Here is a 10,712-nt window from a genome sequence, read left to right as displayed (position 1 = left end):
AAATAACAGATCATCATGCACTACCGATGACAATAATACAATACATACATATGTCTGAGATAAGTTAGTGTAAATTAATGTAAAATCAATGTGCTGTTCATGCCTTTTTTATGCATGCATGCACAGAGACAGATGCAGCAGGAGAGCTGCAGCACATCATCTCAAATGTCACAGATTTGAAAGTGAACAATTTAATGTTAGAAAACAGCAAGCTCAGTCCTACAGTGACTTTGTATAAGTACAATGATGTTTTTATTAAGAGCAATGGTAGCAAAGTAGTGCTCTTGCACAAATTGACAAGCTGATGATCACAGCTTTCTGCTTACCATATAATGGCAGATTAGTCAATGCAGAATGCACCTTTAATTCTACCGACTAAATAAAATATAATGCAATTCATTACATTTGTACAACAATAAATAAATAAATTATTCAACATTAGATTAAGTGAATGTGTTTGTGTATACTTGAGTGTGGTGTTGGGCTTTTAACAATGCTGAAAGAGAATGAGGCTGTTCAGTATAGAAGTAAACCTATGAGGAAATCTGAGCGCTGTTTGTATCTTTTTTTATCTTTTCATTTCTATGGTAACACCTGACACATTATTATTATATGGCAGGTAGAAACAGAAGTCTTAAAACATGACAAGAACAAACACTGTAGCATGTGTATTGTAAACTTCTATCAATCCCAAAAAAACAACTCTGATAACTACCTGGGAAATGTCTATTATAGCTATTCATGTAAACATAGGGTGAATTATGGGTGACTGGGATATAAGGTCAAATGGGACAGTTTAACTAAACAGAATTTATTTTCTCATAATGAGTGAAAATAAATCCCTAGCTGTAAGACCACATAATTAAAATGGGATGCCCTCATTGGTGTGACATCATATAGGTGGGCGGGTCAAGCATCAAACAAGTTGACGTGAAATTTCTAATAAAAAAAATGATTCACCTTGTAAAAGAGAAGCTTTTTATATGCTATGTATGCTTTAAATCAGTGATTACCAAGCTTTTTATTTCTGCAAGTCCTAATCAACCACAAACATTTTGACAAACTTTTCTGGGGGGCTCATTTTACAGAATACTGTACGTCACACATCCTTTCATTAAAAACATTGATTCCTCCTCAAATGAGTAGTTAACATCTTCAGTATTACAGAAATCTATCCTGTGTTGGGCTGATGTTTTTTATTTATGGCAATAAATCTGAAATTCAAAAACTGTCCCAATCACTTTTATTTTTATTTATTTATTCTTTTGAACTCTATTTTTTATGCTTGACATTTATTGTATAATGGTAAACTGTATTTGCAATAGAATTAAAGTGCCTGTCACCTTTTACAGCACATTCTTGTACATGTTAGATGGGGCTCACTTTAGGATCTCAAATAACATGAAAAAAGAAGGAGTAAAACAAAACTCCAATCCAGTGAAACTGCATGGTCAGCATATATGAAGATGTGTCCCTTTGAGATATATAGGAGAGATGAATGCTGGAGCTGTATAGCAGTCATTGCCTTTAGCCTTTAGCGGTTTTGAACTGCTTACACTTCACATAATAGACCTGTTGGTGGCACTTGAGCTTCATTTAACTAACAACGATAGTTTCATCAAACGTTAAACGGCATGCATTAGTATACAATTTCAGGGTTTGTTTAAAAATAAATAAATGAATAATTAAAAGAAAACATACACTGGCTACGTAGTTTTCTTTAGTTTTCAACCGATTTACTTTACATTGTCCAATAAGCTTAAAACACACATAATCTATAGCAATGCAATGGCTTTGAGTTCTCAGACTGACATATATAAGTAAAAGTAAACTGGTATATTCTGAGTTTTGAGACATTCGTTATTGTTTTTGAACACAGTATTGTTGATAAGTGTTGAGAGAAGGGCACTTTTAGTAAATTTTGGAAAAAGGCACGGGCTTGAACCCCCAAAACACCTCCCTCTGCATGTGCCTGCCAACTAACAGCCCAGAGTTGGGTTGGACTGACTCTCAGAATGTTTTTGTAGGTCCTATCTGTTCACACAAAAACACCGCACACTAATAAATGAAGTAAAACAATAATGTTGAATGAATCAGTCTGTGATCTGTTAGCCTAGTGTTATTGTGAACTTAAAAGACAATTTCACGAGTTTATAAAATGAGTAGGTCTATGTCTGACTTTGTCTGTTTGTCTTAAAGAAAAATTGGGAACTTTTTGAAAGGGGTCATATGATGTTGCTAAAAATAACATTATTTTGAGTATTTAATGTAATGAAATGTTTTCATGCAGTTTAAGTTTTCAAAAACACATTATTTTCCACATACTGTACTGTGGGTTGTGACTGGCCGAATACTTCAGTCTTGTGACGGAAATGTTATGCCCCTCACCATAGTATGATGCCAACCAATAAAACCCATTACAAACTGAGCATTTGTTGCATCCAATGGGGATATAATTACTAATTATAATGACTTATACTGTCTTTTTACATGTTGCATCATGCCGTATAAAAAAAAGTTCTCCATTAAATGCATTGCACACATCTTAACCACTGATTTCTAGTCTTGTCTTCGTCTTCGTCCACAGTGAAGGCCGATCTGGCGATCCACAGTGCAAAGTGGATGTATCTCCTCAGCCACCAGCATGGATCAGCTCTAGGCATGATGAAGTGAATTTCATCCTCTTTTGGAAGGCCAAATAAAGTAGTTTTTCTTTCACAATAAAAACACATTTACACAACATGATGGTGGCAGCAACAACTATACTACACTAAGCTATTGTGCAGTCAAAAAAAAATCTAAATAATTTGGATAATATGATATCTACAATTATAAAGAGCGTAAAATATTATTTTATTTTCGAATAAAAATAAAATAAAATTAATAATAGGGGTCGTTTGAAAACTAGAATGTTAAAACAGGGGGCCCCTGGAAATAAAAGACTGTGAACCACTGTTCTCCAGCAGGTAGAGACAGTAATCTTGCTGAATTACATTCAATAGGGCCTCAAACATTTCAAAGTATCATAACATTCTAAAATAAATGGCATCACAAAGTATTATAAATCAAATGCAAGTGGCACATATAACTTTAACTGCAGAGGTATAATGCTATTATATAGCAGAGTAACTAAATTTAGGCACTATTTTAGGCCCATATTTTTACTCTCACGTCTTAAGGGATAATGCTGTCCACCAGATGGCACATCTAAACTGAATAATGAAATATTACTCAGCACTTTACATAGATCTATATACTATATTTATATATTACACAAATGCTAAACACTCACTGAAAGACTTTTTAGACTTACTCCATATAATTAATTGTTTTGCGTGTCATCACTACAGCAGGAATGCAATTCCAAAAATATTTCACTTTGATTTGTGATGGAATTTTGGAGCAGACAAACAAATGTTTCAGGTTTCCTGTCTGGCCCTAGTCCAGAAAAATTCTAACAATTTTTTTGAATAAAGCCACGTTAGTCATTCTAAATTCATTTCATTCCTGAAAAGAAAGGTGCAACAAAGCTGTTTGTTAATACTGACAAACAGCATCACACACTGCACCTGCTACTCTTTTGTTTGCTTTGCTTCAAATTATTCAATGTCTCTCATAAGGATATCACAAAACAAATAGATTAAACAACATTGGACTGATTTTCCAAGCATTTTACAAGACTAGCAGATATTTAGTTTCTAATGAAATCTGATTTTGGCTTAAAGTATTCCAACAAAAGGTGTTATGGTGTGTCTAAACTATCAAGAGGGTTCTGTTGAACTCTTTAAAAAATACTATTTTCTGAATGGCTTAAATATAATTGCTTAATATGAATAGTCTTCATTCAGTAGACTTCAGGATACGGTATTCAAACTGCAACGGAGCAGATATGGAGAAATTTAATTTTTCTGCCAGGATATTATTATCTGATAAGTTCATGGGCCTGAAACACAACAACAGACTTTTAAAATCAATAAATTGTCTTTCTATTTTTTTCTTAGAAACAACACATACCTTTGCTAATGAAAATTCATAGGTAAAAATAAATCTGAAACATTTGAATCAGAAGGCTTAGATGTGTCACTGTTAACAGTTACTTTCTTTTGTGCAGCAATGCTCGTCTCATGCTGTAATTTGCTGATATACAAACCTGATTCCAAAAAAGTTGGGACACTTTACAAATTGTGAGTAAAAAAAGGAATGGAATAATTTATAAATCTCATAAACTTATATTTTATTCACAATATAATATAGATAACATATCAAATGTTGAAAGTGAGACATTTTGAAATGTCATGCCAAATATTGGCTCATTTTGGATTTCATGAGAGCTACACATTCCAAAAAAGTTGGTACAGGTAGCAATAAGATGCCGGAAAAGTTAAATGTACATATATGGAACAGCTGGAGGACCAATTTGCAACTTATTAGGTAAATTGGCAACATCATTGGGTTTAAAAAGAGCATCTCAGAGTGGCAGTGTCTCTCAGAAGTCAAGATGGGCAGAGGATCACCAATTCCCCCAATGCTGTGGCGAAAAAAAGTGGAGCAATATCAGAAAGGAGTTTCTCAGAGAAAAATTGCAAAGAGTTTGAAGTTATCATCATCTAGTGCATAATATTATCCAAATATTCAGAGAATCTGGAACAATCTCTGTGAGTGAGGGTCAAGGCCGGAAAACCATACTAGATGCCAGTGATCTTCGGGTCCTAAGACGGCACTGCATCACATACAGGAATGCTACTGTAATGGAAATCACAACATGGCCTCAGGAATACTCCAGAAAACATTGTCGGTGAACACAATCCACCGTGCCATTCGCCGTTGCTGGCTAAAACTCTATAGGTAAAAAAACATGATCATGAACATGATCCAGAAGCACAGGCGTTTTCTCTGGGCCAAGACTCATTTAAAATGAACTGTGGCAAAGTGGAAAACTGTTCTGTGGTCAGATGATCCAAAATTTGAAGTTCCTTTTGGAAAACTGGGATGTCATGCGGACTAAAGAGGACAAAGACAACCCAAGTTGTTATCAGCGCTCAGTTCAGAAGTCTGCATCTCTGATGGTATGGGGTTGCATGAGTGCGTGTGGCATGGGCAGCTTACACATCTGAAAAAGGCACCATCAATGCTGAAAGGTATATCCAAGTTCTGGAACAACATCTGCTCCCATCCAGACATCGTCTCTTTCAGGGAAGACCTTGCATTTTCCAACATTAGAATGCCAGACCACATACTGCGTCAATTACAACATCATGGCTGTGTAGAAGAAGGATCCGGGTACTGAAATGGCCAGCCTGCAATCCAGATCTTTCACCCTTAGAAAACATTTGATGCATCATAAAGAGGAAGATGTGACAAAGAAGACCTAAGACAGTTGAGAAACTAGAAGCCTGTAGACAAGAATGGGACAACATTCCTATTGCTAAACTTGAGCAACTTATCTCCTCAGTCCCCAGACGTTTGCAGACTTTTATAAAAAGAAGAGAAGATGCCACACAGTGGTAAACATGGCCTTGTCCCAACTTTTTTGAGATGTGTTGATGCCATGAAATTTAAAATCAACTTAAAACTTAAACTTAAAATGATACATTTTCTGATTTTAAACATTTGATATGTCATCCGTGTTGTATTGTGAATAAAATTATTAAGATTTGAAACTTTCACATCATTGCATTCTGTTTTTATTCACAATTTGTACAGTGTACCAACTTTTTTGGAATCGGGTTTGTCTTTGTGTGGGGCTGAAGCAATGCCTCATGGTACTGACATGTTATTTTATCCTCCTTAGAAAAAGGCAATACAGTATGCATAAGCAATTGCCCAGGACAGGGTTTAGGAGTTATAACAGACTGCTTTAGACCTGAAAGTCTCAGTGCATGGATAACAATCCCATGGCTTTAGCTTCATGTTACTAGCTCACATATGGGGAATTACATCACAGGATACCCGGGATGTTTGGCAACACTGCTGTGTTCTCATGAGTCAAAACTATTTTCCTGCATGAGAACGATGCTATTTTTGTCAGTCAAGTGAGGTGCTTCTTGCAAAAGCTCAGGCGTGTGTTGGCACTATATTTGTATCAATGGAATCTCCTCTTAATCTAAAATAAATAAAGAAAAAATTTTATCTTGTCATTTAGTTATCATACAACTAACTGTATTGCAGGGAAAGGACATCCCCCCATGAATAAAGTTACCTTTACATAAATAAAGGCAAAATAGCATGACAAGTAAAATACTTTAGCTGGAAAAAGATGAATGTTATTGTCTTCTTGCATTATTGACAATTTATTTTCCTGTTTCCAACAACCAGTATTGTATAAAGAGCTATAGAAATAAAGGCGATTTTACTTGAAAAGGGAGGTGGTGGATGCCAGATGTTTTCTTTTGCCCTACTTTTACTATTGTTGATACTTGCTTAATGCCTGTCTTTTGCGCAATACTTGACTGTGTATAAAAATCCACTAAGATCCTGAACAATTAAATGTTACAAATTCTTGTGTCACTACTGAAACATTCATGACTTCATTTGCTTTATTATCAAAGGTGAAGTTAGTTTATGCATTACACATGCTACAAGCAAGAGTCAAATGATTTCTTTTGTGACAGGTTTAAAACATACATAACCCTGAGACAAAAACCGAGTATGTCTGATCTTAGTAAGCAGCTTAAGTAGGGCTCCTTAAATGCCCTGTCAAGGAAAATTATATTTGTTATATCTGTCATCCTCATCTGTTTACTCTGAAAATGTATTCAAAATCAACATCAGAAAATGGATATCACATCCATCTCAGTCTATGTTCTTTGGTTCAGAGATCTAGATAACTCTGGAAGCTGCAACAAAAAATCAAGATTGCACATTGCTCTCATTATTTCAGTAAGAAGCAAAACATGCTTCATAAGAATGTGTGACCAAGTATTAAAAAAATACAAATAAATAGGACTTGTATAAGTTAGTTATTTATTTTAGAAATGCGTGCCTGCTCACAATCACATACCTATAGACTGAACACATAATATAAATATGTGCATATAGAATACATTCTTCTTAAATTTGTGTTTTTATTACATGTTTTTAAAAAGTGCCAAACTTAAAAAGTTTGCATTTTCAGACCCCCAAAATGTAATTGTTATGTAAAAGAAAAGCCAAAACTCATAAACAACAGTGTAAACTCAAGAAACTTTTCCACCAGCAGAGCATTCTAGATTCTTCTGTCGGGGCTTATATGAGGGAAATTTTCAACAAGACATAAATATCTGTCCATCTCCTGCCAACATGTGCATGTGCCCTCTAATGTGCATGTATCAAATGTTAAGCTGAGAGGACACTTAGAAACAGCTATTTCTTCACATTTTCTCTCTATGCCGTCCTCAAACATGAGGCGAGAGCATGTGTGTTACCAAATAAGTGACACCCTATCCATCCTCACCTGTCAGTGTGTGCCTGGGATTGAGCTCTTGTGAAACAGCATAGTGAACATTCCTGTCTATGGCATGCATTACATAGCAGTGCAAGGACCTTATCTGGGTTAACACGGTATGATGTTACTGGGAAAAATCATCACATGCTGGGCAAATCAGTGCATATCTGTGAATAATCATGTTTTATTGAAAGCATGGAATTCCAAAGAGGTTTCTGAAAAACATGAAAACATTTGAAAACCGATGACTATTTCACCAGCCACTCCATAACACACAGACATGTACGTAAATACAGGTGATGGATACTTTGCAGTGACTAATTCATATTTGCAATGCTGCAACATAGAAGCTTTGAGACTTTTGCCAGGTAATTTGAACACTTCATCAGTCTGGCATCCATCAGGCATGTCTGACCTTCCTGTGGAGCTCTTGATGTAAGGCGTTGGATGTTCTCTAGACTGTAGGCACAATAACAGATCATAATTATACTATCTTTAGAGTAGAGTCACAGTGACAGAGATTAGAATTAGCCTCATCTGGTCTTGATTCCATCTTACATAAGGCCAGGGATCAAGAAAATACGATTTTTTACAATAAAAATCGCCTTATATTATTTGTCATTAAAGAGCATGCTTTAGATAAAAAAGAAAAAGATAAAATGCGTGAAAAAGACTAATAAACATCACTTGAGTAATACGTATATTGTGTAGCATTAAATTTTAATCAAATTATGCAATATGAAAATATTTTTAAGGTGTGCATTTATGGTACATAAAAGATTAACAGTGAAATTATTACAAAAATGTTGCCATCGACGTCATTTATCATCACATTGCTTTTAACAAACAATGCAGAATTTGAGGTGTGGTGGACATGACTGTCCACCACACCTCACATTTTAAATGAAAACAAAATTAGATTTAATTGTCTGTGGATAGTGCATTTTGTATTTATGTATTTTCAATTTCATTGTTTTTGGGTTTACATTTTCATAATTTGAATAATGATTAATTTCCCTTACATCTGTTAAACCTTATATATAAAGAACTATAAGCACAACTAATTGCACGGAAACTTACCTCATCCTATTACATCTTATTGAGACTCATATGATTATGCCATATGAGCTGAACATTGCATAAAACACAAAAAACAAAACAGCTGGGCGTCAGATTAAGATCCCTACAACGAAGATGATATTTTTGCCACTTCCTGTTGCTCCACCTTCAGCACTCAGTTTAGATGCATCTGTCTGAAAAGACTAACCCAACTCCGTAACACCCCACCCTTTTGTGCTGTCAGGTTAGTCAAACGTGACTAATTGGTTTCGAGGCAGATAAAAACTATTTTGTGTTGTGAGCTCTGAGATTGTTCATTGATTCTAAATGCTTTTGTTGGACTCTGTCTGTTCAAATTAATTTAACTCTGTTTATATATATATATATATATATATATATATATATATATATAATAGTCTTTAAGAGCAGAATGTGCTGTGAAAAACTACATTACCCATGATGCTGTAGAGGAATTTCACCAATCAGAGAGATTCTAACCAAAAAACTAAATATTTAAAACTGCTCCAGCATGCCATAATAAATTATCTGTAGGGTATTATAAGCTGAAACTTCACAGACATGTTCTGGGGTCACCAGAGACTTATATTACGTCTTGTAAAAGACACATAATAGACGTCTGTAACCTTCTTTGGAAAGGAAAGGGGGAAAAGTCGGTGAGAGAAATTTATTCCATCCACACTCCTTGAGGTTTTGGAGTCTCTATGGAAACTGATGGAAAACACTACATTTGACTTATTGAATAGTTTTCCTAGGTATGTGTTGTAAGATCTTTGGAACATCTGTAAAGGCCAATATTAACAATGTACTTTTCATTTGCTGAATCATTGAAGGCATCACTGGAAAAACTATTCTAAACATTGATGGGAACCATTTATCATACTTAATCATGCAATAAGAAAACCTTTATGCATTTCATTCTTCTGTGAGACACAAAAGATATTTTAAAGAACGTTGGGACATCTCTTAAAATCTATGTTCCACTGAAGGAAGTCATACAGTTTTGGAATGACATGAGGGTAAGAAAATCACAGAATGTTCATTTTTGGGCAAACTATCTCTTTAGGTATCGACTGATGCCATAAACTACGTAATTCGCTATGACAACCTCTGAAGACCATCTACAGCAGTAGGATTGCATTACAGAAGAAACAGCAGATGTCCTCAATAAGGCATTCACATTTACAAATTGCAGAGGTTTCTTTAATGGACCGTTCCTGATGGTTTACCTCACATTTGGGGAGCCTGGGAAGCCTGCTAAAACAAGCCGAGTGCCAAGAATGACATTCCCCATAGAACAGCGTGGGACACTAACAGATGTTAAAACTCTTAGTCCACCAATCTGACCTCTCACCTAGACAGAATTCCAGAAATGAACAAGACTGAGAAAAGAACTGCTTTAAGTTACGTAATGGCACAGTGGTATCAAAACAATTTATAAGCCCAGCAATGAACAGCGATGTTTCTGTTAGTGGAAGGAGGTGACTGATAACACACCAGGCTATTGGTTGACCCTGAAGTGTACTGGAGCCCCCTGAGGAGGGAAACATTCCAACGGGAGCATTTTATGCGTCTGTACTATTTCAGCTGAAAAAAAAAAAAAAGTCACACTGATCCGTCACATGTAAGCCCATCAGCCAGGTATCTCGCGAAGCATTTACGGAATGCCAACTCACACCTACTGAGGGAGGCATGTGAGGCTAAATATTTATCCTGAAAACAGAAACCCAATGAAGAGCACACACAGTCCCTTTCTCGGTGGACTTATTTAACACTGTTATGTCCCACAGCTTTTAATGCATGAGTAATAATTTTGCTCAGGGTGTGTGTGTGTGAGGATCATCATACTAATGAATACTACAAGGAAGTTTATCCTGAAACATGAATGAGTTGGCAGGCTGGAACCAACAGCAAAAAGGCTGCTACTATACAATGGATCAATTGTCTGCATTCTTCAGAAAACCATTTAAAAAATGCAGCTAATTGAAAAGAGTTTGGAAGTCAAAGTTCTTAAGGGATTAATGCTGCTAACAAAGCAGGGAGGAAAAGTGAAACTCCACCAGGCACATTTTATCACATTGCACAAACCCACTCTGGTTGTTACTCCTAGACATCAATGAGATTAAATATGAAAAGTAAGACTTCTGCATGAAGCTCCTGTCTCTTAAGAAGTTCCTTAAAAGACCCAAGTAATCTCCCTAGAGCAGGGTTC

This window comes from Carassius gibelio, chromosome A6, assembly GCF_023724105.1.
Source record: "Carassius gibelio isolate Cgi1373 ecotype wild population from Czech Republic chromosome A6, carGib1.2-hapl.c, whole genome shotgun sequence".
NCBI lineage: Eukaryota > Metazoa > Chordata > Actinopteri > Cypriniformes > Cyprinidae > Carassius > Carassius gibelio.
The sequence above is the reverse complement of the archived record's forward strand: the minus strand, read 5'-3'. Positions refer to the sequence as shown.